This window comes from Oncorhynchus masou, chromosome 13 (assembly GCF_036934945.1).
Source record: "Oncorhynchus masou masou isolate Uvic2021 chromosome 13, UVic_Omas_1.1, whole genome shotgun sequence".
Classification (NCBI taxonomy): domain Eukaryota; kingdom Metazoa; phylum Chordata; class Actinopteri; order Salmoniformes; family Salmonidae; genus Oncorhynchus; species Oncorhynchus masou.
The window spans coordinates 70,480,902-70,494,188 of record NC_088224.1 but is presented as its reverse complement, the minus strand read 5'-3'; positions in this window follow the sequence as shown (position 1 = coordinate 70,494,188).

Here is a 13,287-nt window from a genome sequence, read left to right as displayed (position 1 = left end):
TCTTATAACCAACAAGTTGCAATTTCTATGCATGTGAACGTTGGAGGGGATATTATTTATGGGAGATGACTTGGGTAAAGTGAGCTGTTAGAAAAGCGTTTTGCGCTGCGTCCAGGCGCAGAGCGATCCGTTTGTGTATTGAATGTGCTGGATCACAGCGAGGTGTGCATGCATTATTCAGCTTTACTGTGGTGGGTCTGGTCCCCAGCTAGATGGCCATCTGCTCGGTGGACATTGTGATGTATTTGGGACACGCTGCCTTTCAGCTTCAGGTTTACGCCTCATCGTTCAGTGGGGAAAATGAAATGAAGGGGTAATGGTTTCCTGTAATAATGCCCAATGTCATTTTCTCAAAGTTGGCCGCCCTTTTCCCCTAACCAAAGTAGAGTTTAAGTTAAGGGGCAGAGAGGGTTGAGTTAAACTGTGAAGGGGAAGTCTGAAACCTCTTCACCTACTTGCTTCGAGAATTATTCCTGAACAGCTGTGCCTGTCCAGATGCAGAGAGAGCAGAAATGTGCTGTGTGGGTAGTTTGGTGCCAAGCTGTGCCCGTTGCTGTCCCTTTTGGTGGAGACAGCAGGTGCCTGGCGGTAGGACCCCTCTCAGGGGGTAGTGATCTGTAATCTGCCCTATGGGTGTGGCTGTTGTCTGGGAAAGAGTGTGGGTGGCTCAGCACTATAGACACCTGTACAAAGACACTCTGTCCTTGGGGATAATACCAGGGGGAAAGTAGGTTTATGGGGTGTCACACAGACGCTAAGGAAAAAGGCCATGGTGTTATGCACATTTGAATCTGATTGGCATATCCTGCTTTTCAGCACCTGAAGGTTGACACTATTGGAATCCCTTCAATTGCTTGTTCTTTCAAATGGGTAGTTGCCATTACCAAGGCAAATATAAACCTTAAAATATTTTCATCCCTCATAATCACCTCAACAATAGGGTGCTAAATGAATTAGCGACAACCTCAATCAACAGAGCCTTAGTAGTGCTTGAGGTTCCTAATGCTGTAACCTTGGATACAGATGGAATAGAGGAGGCAATCAGTGGCTTTCACCTTCTTGGTGATGGATTGGAGGGATAGGGGTTGATGGGATAGAGGAGGGCAGAGAAACAATACTGGGCTGATTAAGTGGCTGATTAGACCTCACAATTGCATTAGGCAACATCTCTTGACTGAGCATCAACCCTTACACGGCCCCTCTTCTATTCTGATATTCTCATGTGGATTCTGTATTCTATTCTAGTGGAGTTGATTGTGGTTGAGAAGAAGGTGTAGTTGGACTGTGGACTGATGCCAAATCCCAGGTGTCACTGTCACAGCTGATGATGAAGCTCTTGACCCTTCTCTGTTGGTGACCGATCCTAAATGATAATGCCCTACCTGTCACCCTAGCAAGGTAGGCAATTATTCAGGAAAATACTGTGGGTACAAAGGGTAATTGTTAGACTTTTGATATTAATTAGTTGTGTACCACTAATTATCTGCTGTACGTGACACTAGTCAGTACCTAACCTCGTCCCCAGGCTCAAGTGCTAGAGAGCCAACTGACGAGATTAGTAAGTGCCTTATAATACAGTTGGTATTGGGTTGTCTATATAAGGTGTAAGGGTAGGTTTAAAGGGTTTACTGTCATTATAAGGTGTAAGAGGGGTGTTGAAGGGTTTATTGTCTTTATAAGGTGTAAGGGGAGGGTTAAAGGGTTTATTGTCTTTATAAGGTGTAAGGGGAGTGTTAAAGGGTTTATTGTCTTTATAAGGTGTAAGGGGAGTGTTAAAGGGTTTATTGTCTTTATAAGGTGTAAGGGGAGTGTTAAAGGGTTTATTGTCTTAATAAGGTGTATGGGGAGTGTTAAAGGGTTTATTGTCTTTATAAGGTGTAAGGGGAGTGTTAAAGGGTTTATTGTCTTTATAAGGTGTAAGGGGAGTGTTAAAGGGTTTATTGTCTTTATAAGGTGTATGGGGAGTGTTAAAGGGTTTATTGTCTTTATAAGGTGTAAGGGGAGTGTTAAAGGGTTTATTGTCTTTATAAGGTGTAAGGGGAGTGTTAAAGGGTTTATTGTCTTTATAAGGTGTATGGGGAGTGTTAAAGGGTTTATTGTCTTTATAAGGTGTAAGGGGAGTGTTAAAGGGTTTATTGTCTTTATAAGGTGTAAGGAGAGTGTTAAAGGGTGTATTGTCTTTATAAGGTGTATGGGGAGTGTTAAAGGGTTTATTGTCTTTATAAGGTGTAAGGGGAGTGTTAAAGGGTTTATTGTTTGTTTTCTGCCTCCCTTCGGATCACTTAACATTTATGACTGATCCATAAAAGTTATGTGCCTGCGTCACTTGTTCCCCATCAAATGAGAGACCAAAACACACGCACTCACGCACTCACTCACACACACACACACACACACACACACACACACACACACACACACACACACACACACACACACACACACACACACACACACACACACACACACACACACACACACACACACACACACAAACACACAAACACACAGTTACTGTGCTAATAGGCAAAACACTCAACGGATGCCACTCTTCCATGACTGAGTGAAGGTGCAGTACAGTATCAAGGCCTATTCTGTCATTGTATACTTTGATGCAGAGAAAACCTGGGTGTGTTGAATCACATGGTTTATAGTTCTCCCCTTGAGAAGCCACACACCGTCGAGTCACGATAAGATGGTAAATAGATCTGAAATTCATTACCTCTCGGAGTCGGAGCTCAGGGGAGCATGATTAAGACGTCATCTGTTGATAATATGATGATAACTGCAGGTTAATCTTGCCACCTATGTCTTAAAAAGGAAGCCGATGACTGTGCAGGAAAGAAAATTAATCTAGTTTAGCTAGCTTCTGAGGCAAGCCACTGGCCACTAGTGTCTGATGGTTTGTTGTCTGGACTCCAGTCATCTCCTCAGAGGCAGCCATGTGTGCACCTCAGCAACCTCCCCACACATACTCAATAACAAACAGGTAGTTTGTTGTCGCTATTAGAATAATTTGATATGGATTTCATGAACGTGCTTTAATAATGTGTCATTATTATAATTCAGTTGATTGGCACACTCATTAATCCGGCACAAACAAATTGAAACACAAATAAGGAAGCAAACAATATAAAGAGCAATTACTGCTGCCTTGTCCTGCAACTAGCTGTATGTCAGATTGGGCTTGGCTCTAATTGTTTTACATTCAAAATGAGACATAATGGGAAAAACATTACTTTGTCCATCTTGATAAGCGGTATTTTACTGAATTGATGAACTTTTGCAGGAACATTTTCTGAGTAACTTTACACTTTGGCATCAGAAGATAGGCCTATTTGGCCTCTCTTTCATACAATACATTTCTCCTCTTTTATGCAAAGCCAATTTTCCACTGTTCACATCAGTGGTTCTACTGATGGACACAGCCTATTGATAATCTGCTCAGAGAGATAGTGTGAGTTCTACTCTCTAACTTCAGATACTTAGCTAGGCTCTGCTCTGCCTTTCATGCCTTTGGAGAATGAATAGTCTTTGATAGCCGTTGAATTCTGCTCTTGGTGATGACTTTGCTCATCCACCCAGAGTGAGGTCGTATTCCACCGCCCACCTCTCTGTCTGAGTGTTCCATCGTATGGAGACATGCTGTGTCACAGGCGAGATGCTAAACTGTATTATATGTGTGTTATACATGTGTTATAACAAGATTCTGCAAGAAACTCAACAATAATACGGTGTCGATGAGCTATGCAACATTTTGGCATTCAAGAGCATTGAATGTACGACTTGATGTACTACATGCTACATTACACTTCACAGTCTAGTAATCCATATTGACTCTTTAAATACATAAAGAAACTTCTTCTGACAGTCGAGTTGACATATAGCCATTGGCAGCTGCTTACATACAAGCACAAGATGATGTCTTTCTAAGATGCTTTTCCACACCCACACAAAGGAAATGTAATTTAAGTTTAAACGCTAATGAATAATGTGCCACTAACCTTTTGTTTCTGATGGAGTCCTATAGTGTTTGAATTCATGTCTATTTAATTAATTCATGTCACACTTAATTACCAAACTAATTAATTTAGCAAGGCAAATGTGTCACAATGATAAATGATTGGGGAGGAAGTAGGCAGTGTTCGTCTTTAGCAACTCGCTCCCTGCATCAACAAAGCCTATTTCTAATGGCTTCTACTAGTGTCATCAATAAGCCTGATTTATCTTCTAGTTTACTGTTATTTCACTCACTGGTAGATCGACAAAAGAAATTATACTTTACACACTGTTAAGTAATGTAGACAGCCCTTTATGAGGTTGACTGGACAAACAGTGTTGAAGGTTGACAGTTTACGCAGTCATTTGTAGTGTTGCTGATCTGCGGCTCTCCTCATGGTAGATGAAGCAGGAAGACTTGAAGTCATGTTTTCTCTGTGTTTTTCTCCAGGAGAAGGAGAAAAAGGAGGAGCTAGAGCGCACTAGTGGGAGAGATGTGAGTTCAGGCAGCAGATGAGATGTTCACTATATTGAGGTTAGGTAGCTGTCTGTCTGTCTGTCTGTCTGTCTGTCTGTCTGTCTGTCTGTCTGTCTGTCTGTCTGTCTGTCTGTCTGTCTGTCTGTCTGTCTGTCTGTCTGTCTGTCTGTCTGTCTGTCTGTCCGTCCGTCCGTCCGTCTGTCTGTCTGTCTGTCTGTCTGTCTGTCTGTCTGTCTAACATTAACACATCGCTCACTCAGTCAACAGAGTAATTAGAAATAAACCTGTTAGACTGGCACAGAAAAACAACATTCAATTAAATACACCTGCCACAGAAAAATTCGACAAGTATTTCCTTAGACTTCAGTTAGACATTTTTTTTAACTGACACTAATAAGTACTGTGTCTTGTGGTCGCCTAATAGGACGAGTTCCAAAGGAAAACAAATGAAACATGTCAGCTGACAAGGTAAGAATATATCTAATTGCACACAAAGACAGAAAGTACATAAATACTGAAAATAGTTGAAGAAGCAGGTATGAAACAGCACATTTCTTACTGCAACTGCAATAATGGTATCTTTAAGCTATTCAAGGCCATAGAGATAAATATGAACTTCTATCTAACCATTACATTCAAATTAAAAGTTTAGAAAACGAATTATATCTGAACAAAACAAAATAAGATGCAAGACTGATATGCATCAAAACAGGAGTAGATAAGGTACCAGGACTGGGATGATTTAAATACAGTTAGGAGTTTGAGCTAATTTGTTCTCAAGTTTCGATTGTGTCTAGCTGTAACTGTGTAACAATATCACTTTTTAGAGAGAAAGGAGTCACCTTGAACATTTGTTTGAGGAAAACTTGATGGAAATATCTCAGAGTGCTAAAACAGAACATTGTAGAGAACTCAATCGGAGGAAATTGTTGTTTTCTGTGACATTCTTTAATTGAGTCTATTTTCATAGAGAAGTAAGAGGAGCAAGGTATTATTATAATTGTGCGGTTTTTGTATTATCAGCCACATGCAAACTGAATATCAAAATCCAGCACATTTTCCCTCTGGTCAACATCAGTGTCTGATTAAGTACTAGGCAATGAGTATTAACCCGAACATCAAGCAATAGCATCTCTGACTTATGAGCCTGTAGTGCTGTTCACAGCATCTTTTAGGCTTAGAGTTAATCACCTCCCAAACACAAGACTCCTCTGTCTGCCACTCACACACAGGATTAGCAGGGCTTGGCTATGTGTTTTAATTAACCAACATCTCTCTTCTTCATAGGAGGCTGGGATAATGTGATGTCTTTCTGACTGATTAGACGATTCAGGTGTTTGTCATTGAGATTCAGCATTTAGTTTTATTTGTAAAACTATAACATTTTAAAGTTGTGGCTATTTTGTTTGTTTAAATATGGGGCTTTGGTGTGTAATTTTCAACTTTTTAATGAGGTCTGTTTTGAGCAATTCATCCCTATTTGAAATGGGTACCATTTTTGCACTCAATATATTCCAATGTGTGCCTTTGCTTATAACCAAAGGCTGACAACACCCTCCACAGCACTTCTGGTCAGAATGATATTCTTATTCTAGTGAGGAAGCTGCTGTCCCTCAACAATCAATTATCTCCTCTGTGGTAGTGTAGATCTCTTGTACAAAGCAAGTCCCTGAAATAATTATGTGTTTTCTTCTTGGCTGTTGTGTGTATTCCCACTGAATCTTTTGTAACAAAAGCATCTCTCCTGTGTGGAAAAACTAGAGGACATCCTCTTATGAACACTGAGAATTAAAGCTTTGTACAGGAGGCTGCTGGATAACTGGAGTAAAGATTAGTTTGTCCTTTCAGTCATTGCCCACTGATGAATCAGCGAGGGGGGGGGGGGGGTGGAGTGCGTGTGCATCACAGGAGGTTGGTAGCACCTTAATTGGGGAGGACAGGCTTGTGGTAATGGCTGGAGCGGAATAGGTGGAATGGTATCAAGTACATCTGACACATATTTTCCATGTGTTTAATGCCATTCAATTTGCTCCGTTCCAGACATTATTATGAGCCGTCCTCCCCTCAGCAGCCTCCTCTGGCTGTACATGTATGGTTACACAATACCTGGAATTACGCTAGCAGTCAGAACCTGTCGCCCCTAGCTGTCTCTAATCACACACATGCACCTATTTATACTTACATCATTTAATTAGGCCGCAGCCAAGCAAAGTGATACATGCCATCAATCTTAATCAATAAATTAGCCAACTAAACAAGCCATGCACTGACACTCATTCACTCTCCATTTCCACACTGTGCTAATTACACTTAAACATGGCATTGCAAATGAAAATGGAACGTTTAAAAAGAACTAACAGCATCTTAATATGTGGAGAACTACAAATACCTAGGTGTCTGGTTAGACTGTAAACTCTCCTTCCAGAATCACATTAAGCATCTCCAATCCAAAATTACATTTTGAATCGGCTTCCTATTTCGCAACAAAGCCTCCTTCACTCATGCCGCTAAACAAACCCTTGTAAAACTGACTATCCTACCGATCCTTGACCTCGGTGATGCCATTTTACAAAATAGCCCCCAACACTCTACTCAGCAAACTGGATGTGGTCAATTACAGTGCCATCTGTTTTATCACCAAAGCCCCATATACTACCCACCACCACGACCTGTATGCCGTCGTTGGCTGGCCCTCACTACATATCCGTTGCCAAACCCACTCCAGGTCATCTATAAGTCTTTGCTAGGTAAAGCCCCGCCTTATCTCAGTTCACTGGTCACCATAGCAACACCCACCCATAGCACGCACCCCAGCAGGTATATTTCACTGGTCATCCTCAAAGCCAACACTTCCTTTGCCCGCCTTTCCTACCAGTTCTCTGCTGCCAATGACTGGAACGAATTGCAAAAATCTCTGAAGCTGGAGTCTTATATCTCCCTCTCTATCTTCAAGCATCAGCTGTCTGAGATGCTTACCGATCACTGTACCTGTACACAGCCAATCTGTAAATAGCACATCCGACTACCTCAACCCCATATTATTACTTACCCTCTTGCTCTTTTGCACCCCAGTATCTCTACTTGCACATCATCATCTGCACATCTATCACTCGTGTCGATGCTAAATTGTAATTCTTTTTTCCTCTATGGCCTATTTATTGCCTTACCTCCCGACTCTTCTACATTTGCACTCACTGTACATAGATTTTGTTCTCAACTGGCATACCTGGTTAAATGAAGGTGAAATTAAAAATGACAAAATTAAGTAATGTGACATCATACCTTAACATTCATCCATTCATGTACCTGTGGACTCTGTTTCATGCTATCTGTGTGTATACTTACAGTGTGCGTATGTTCATTCACATGTCATCATTTGCATTATAAATATTTTTATGTGATTGTTGTCCCAAGCTCATACCATGTTTAGATCAGATTGTTTCAGTTATTTTCACACTAGGGTAGCTTGCAGGCAAACTCTTCATAATTGTGTAGAGAACATAGAGATGTAGAGTGTTGTGTAGAGAACTTAGAGATGTAGAGTGAAGTGTAGAGAACATAGAAATGTAGAGTGTAGTGTACATAACTTAGAGATGTAGAGTGTAGTGTAGAGAACCTAGAGATGTAGAGTGTAGTGTAGAGAACTTAGACATGTAGAGTATAGTGTAGAGAACATTCCCGCTCAGCCCAGTCAAAACTGTTCGCTGCTCTGGCCCCCCAATGGTGGAACAAACTCCCTCACGACGCCAGGACAGCGGAGTCAATCACCACCTTCCGGAGACACCTGAAACCCCACCTCTTCAAGGAATACCTAGGATAGGATAAGTAATCCTTCTCACCCCCCCCCTTAATGATTTAGATGCACTATTGTAAAGTGGCTGTTCCACTGGATGTCAGAAGGTGAATTCACCAATTTGTAAGTCGCTCTGGATAAGAGCGTCTGCTAAATGACTTAAATGTAATGTAAATGTAATAGAGATGTAGAGTAGTGTAGAGAACTCAGAGATGTATAGTGTAGTGTAGAGAACTTAGAGATTTAGAGTAGTGTAGAGAACTTAGAGATGTAGAGTCTAGTGTAGAGAACTTAGAGATGTAGAGTGTAGTGTAGAGAACATATAGATATAGAGTATAGTGTAGAGAACATAGAGATGTAGAGTATAGTGTAGAGAACTTAGAGATATAGAGTATAGTGTAGAGAACATAGAGATAGATGTAAAGTGTAGTGTAGAGAACTTAGAGATGTAGAGTCTAGTGTAGAGAACATATAGATATAGAGTATAGTGTAGAGAACATAGAGATGTAGAGTATAGTGTAGAGAACATATAGATATAGAGTATAGTGTAGAGAACATAGAGATGTAGAGTATAGTGTAGAGAACTTAGAGATATAGAGTATAGTGTAGAGAACATAGAGATGTAGAGTATAGTGTAGAGAACTTAGAGATGTAGAGTATAGTGTAGAGAACTTAGAGATATAGAGTATAGTGTAGAGAACATAGAGATAGATGTAAAGTGTAGTGTAGAGAACTTAGAGATGTAGAGTGTAGTGTAGAGAACATATAGATATAGAGTATAGTGTAGAGAACATAGAGATGTAGAGTATAGTGTAGAGAACTTAGAGATGTAGAGTATAGTGTAGAGAACATAGAGATGTAGAGTATAGTGTAGAGATGATAAAACACATTTATAACATATTAAATGATCAGACATTTAACACAAGACGGGGTGTTACATTTTCATGATCCTGTGGCTAATGGAGAGAAATGTCTGGTTTCTGAGGTTAAAACATTTCCATTAAAGCTTGAATAATGCTGCTGACCTTTAGCTGGGATCACTTCAAATAATGGGAAAAGGCTGCTGTGACAGGATTATGAAGACAGAATGCTACATGCTAATAAATGAGCTCCTGTTCTTCAACATGCCTATCAATTTCTCTAATCAATGTCAACATCCAAAGGCTCTGTCTGATATCTTAACATGTGTGGAGTTGAGCTATGAAAAAAAGACTAATTCAATCAGGATCACTAACAACGACAGTACATCACCACATCACAGCTAATTTCGATTAAATACACTGCTCAGCTTCAATTGAGAGACCAAGGGGGGTACAATATTTAAGAAATATCAAAAGCTCTGGATCTAGAAGCTGAGTTGAATAGAGGATTTTGAAGCAAAGTTGAAGTAAAATACAAAAACTATATTCACACCAGGAGAAACAGTGCAGGGCCAAGGGAATGGCTACTGTCTCAGCACAGAGTAGGGAAAGGATGGTAGTCACCTTTATGGGTTGAACCGTGTTAAAAGTTCTTGACAACAGAAATATCAGGTAAAAGACGATACAGCCCATTTAACATTGATATATTTTTATTAAGACAAGTACTCTTCAGATTTTTTTTGTAAAAATGTTTTATGAACCAATACAAAATATGTATGGGAACATGAGGAAACCTTTCTTTACTACACAGAAATGTTGCCCAGGTACAGAGAGACTAAAGATTTGACCTCAAAACAACTAACTGGGGCAATGAACAACCAAAACGTTCTAGGCATCAAACATGTTCTCCATCCAAACATCAAAGAAATGTTGGGGGTTAATCAGAAAACTTAACCACTGCAAATATACCACCTGTTGTTTGAAAACATCTGAAAATGTGACTGACACACATCCTACTCAGGATGTTAATACACCATTAGAGAGTATCTAATGCTGGCTAAGGCTCTATTCAATCCGTATTGCAGAAGTTCAGCGTTACAGCATGATTGAAATTGAAAGGGAACGTTCCTGCGTTAGTGGAGACTGCATTCACTGTAAACGATGTCAACTCAATCGGAAATGACCTTTACATTAATATTGCACAATCTGTAACAATACAGATCGAATAGAGCCCTTAGTCTCCATTTTGTTTGGTGATTACTTGTTCTTTATGTCTGGGGAAAAAACAGACGATACATTTTACTGTGGATATAAGGTTTTATAAATAACAACCCCTGTATTTTAGTGGACACCGACTGTACAAGTGATATTGTCTGATTAACAACTCTAGTTCTTTCATTGTGAACTAGGTCTATACAAAATAATACGTAACATTTAACAGTGCACCATATATTAAGAACACAACATATACAACTGAGAAAAAAAGATATATCTTGTGATTTGATAACTTTCTGAAATGTGTAGTATTCTTGGGGGGCATTCGCTTTGCATTTCACCTGAGATGCAAAACACAAGATTCAACATGAACCTGAGAAAGTGGAAACACATGGACTACATATCAAATACACTCAGTGGCCGGTTTATTAGGTACAGTCATCTTGTACTGGGTCGGACCCCCCTTTGCATTCATATCAGCCTGAATTCATCTGGGCATGGAAACGTTGTTCAATTGGTATCAAGGGACTGAACGTGTAAGGGACTATGTGCCAGGAAAACATTCTCCACACCATTACACCCCCGCCACCAGCTGTACCGTTGACACCAGGCAGGTCGGAGCCGTGGACTCATGCTGCTTACACCAAATACTGACTTTGCTATAAGGAAACTGGATATGCAATGTTTTTCTACTCCTCAATTGTCTACTGTTGTTGATCGAGTGCCCACTGGAGCCACTTCCTCTTGTTTTTAGCTGACAGGAGTGGAACCCGGTGTGGTCGTCTACTGCAATAGCCCATCCGTGACAAGGACCGACAAGTTGTGCGTTCTGAGATGCCGTTCTGCAAACCACTTTAAAAAAAAAACTTTATTTAACTAGGCAAGTCAGTTAAGAACAAATTCTCAAATTCTACCACTGTTGTACTGCGCCGCTATTTGCCTGTTTGTATCCCCCCTGTTAGCTTGCTTGATTCATGCCATTCTCCTTCGACCTCTCATCAACAAGCTGTTTTTGTCGACAGGACTGCCGCTGACTGGATGTTTTTTGTTTGTCTCACCATTCTCTGTAAACCCTAGACACTGTCTTGCGTGAAACGCCCATGAGGCCGGACGTTTCTGAAATACATACCATGCTCAAAGTGGCTTAGGTCAGTCGTTTTTCTCCTTCTAACGTTCAATCGAACAGTAACTGAATGTCTCGAAGCCTGTCTGCCTGCTTTATATAGCAAGCCACGGCCACGTGACTCACTATATGTAGGAGCAAAACCATTTTCGTGAACGGGTGGCGTACCCAATAAACTGGCCACTGAGTGTATACTGAAAACAAAAACAACACTTCATATGAATCTCTACAGCGATCACTTCAATTGTATCCAGAATAAACATTGATGATTAACAAAACAGAAGCAAGTTCAGAACTAATCGATAAGCTTTGAGATTAATATTGATTTGCACATTTCTATGTGTTATACTGGTATCGGTTATGTTCTGCATCACACTCAAGCAATTCAATTAAATAAACATCAGATTTCCAGGACTGTTTCGCTTGTTTTACCTTTCCTAAAAGTGTGGTGAGCCTTTACCACAATTACAGTACATACCTAATACAATAACCATACAAATACAACCAAAATGTACTTAGTAAAAAAAATTAAATAAACTATTTTGGCTACCTTATAAATTCTCAACGGACAGAAATAGATCACCCGTAAATAAAATCATTAATACTACTCAGCTTGTTTGTTATGGGGAGCTGTTTTTCAATAGAAGCTGCCATAGCATTCAGTTACATTTCCAATTATTTATCCAACCTGAAAATAACTCCAGCTTGTTATTCCACTTCTTAGTACTGTCTGATTTATGAGTTACATGTGAATAGAGAGTGAGACTACCACTACTGGTGTAAGGTAGCACGAGATTCATATACTAAGATATAGTATGACACTGTTGACATCGTACTGTATACCCTTTAAATAAAGGAAGGCACTGAATTTAGTCCTTCACTCTTTTTTCCATCACCATTATGACATATTTAAAAGCAAAGTAAGGCAGTGGCTGTCCTTTTTTATGAATGTATTTGGAGTTGTTTTGCCAGTCACACCGATATATCCAATAAATCCACTGACTAATGTACCGTGGAAAGATAAAAGCAGGAACTTCAGTGTGCATTACAGGGATTCCACAGCAATCTGTACATTTACTTTAAAAGTGGAAACATGGCAGAAATGGAAACCATGCTACTCATTCCCCATTCAAAACTTCTAGGGGATCTTCAATAACTTATGACTCACAGACACCATTAGGAATGCTCATTGAGCAATAACCATTAGTGTTCTGTTACATTTCTAATTTGAAAACAAAACATTAAGTAATGCAACAATTATATAAAAGTGTATCCTAATATCCATAAAATATACAATGGCAGTCAAAATAATACAATCAGAATTGTGTACTAGCTAATGTTTGAAAAATAGAGACAGAAGCGTTTTTAATTAGACATCATTACAATTAAAACATCTTCAATCTAAAGTATAAGTAACATATTTTCTTCCCTTTTCATACTGAGATACAGTATATTCCTCTCAATAGCAACCTGAGCCAACAGACTAGTTAAAGGTAGGGTTGGTTCCCCAGCTGGCAGCCTGCGGCCTGAATTTGGCCCGCGGGCGGGTGGTTTTATTTGGCCCCCCAAGTTTTCTGAGCATAAAATTAAAAATAATTAAAATATATATATTTTGGGGGAGGTGGGGGGGTGGGGGGGGGGTCATTTTGGACGTAAGACTGACTATAAAAATTCAGGGAAATCGGCTTCAAATGATTTTAATTTAGAAAATTGGATCCCAATTAGCAATGCAGGGGATGATTAGGTGGTCATGATGGAATGTGGCCGGGTTGGGAATTTAACCATGACACTGAGGTGAACACCCCTACTCTAACAATAA